The following is a 342-nucleotide window of genomic DNA, read 5'->3' on the forward strand; positions in this document are numbered from 1 at the left end:
TCTTCAGTTATTATTTCTTCAAATAGGTTTTCAATCCCTTGTTTTCTCTCTTCTCCTGCTGGTATGCTTATGATGTGAATATTGTTGCACTCAATGTTGTTCCAGAGGTCTCTTAAACTATTTTTATTTTTTGGATTTAAACACTTTTTGTTGTTTCAATTGGGTGTTTTCTGATTCCTTATTTTTCAAATCTCTGATTTAATCCTCCTCTTCATCTAATCTGCTGTTGATTGCTTCTCAGCCTTCTGACTAAGATCAAGTGTAGTATCTGTTTAAACTTATCAGTTTAAACTGCTGTTGATTCCAACTAATACATTCTTCATTTCAGTAATTGTATTCTTC

General features: G+C 31.9%; 1 pseudogene; it reads left to right on the forward strand.

Moving 5' to 3' along the window:
- The first annotated feature begins 229 nt into the window (after window positions 1-229).
- Window positions 230-342, forward strand: LOC119048477 (uncharacterized; annotated as a pseudogene).

Source organism: Artibeus jamaicensis, unplaced genomic scaffold (assembly GCF_021234435.1).
Source record: "Artibeus jamaicensis isolate MK-2021 breed Jamaican fruit bat unplaced genomic scaffold, CSHL_Jam_final contig_475, whole genome shotgun sequence".
NCBI lineage: Eukaryota > Metazoa > Chordata > Mammalia > Chiroptera > Phyllostomidae > Artibeus > Artibeus jamaicensis.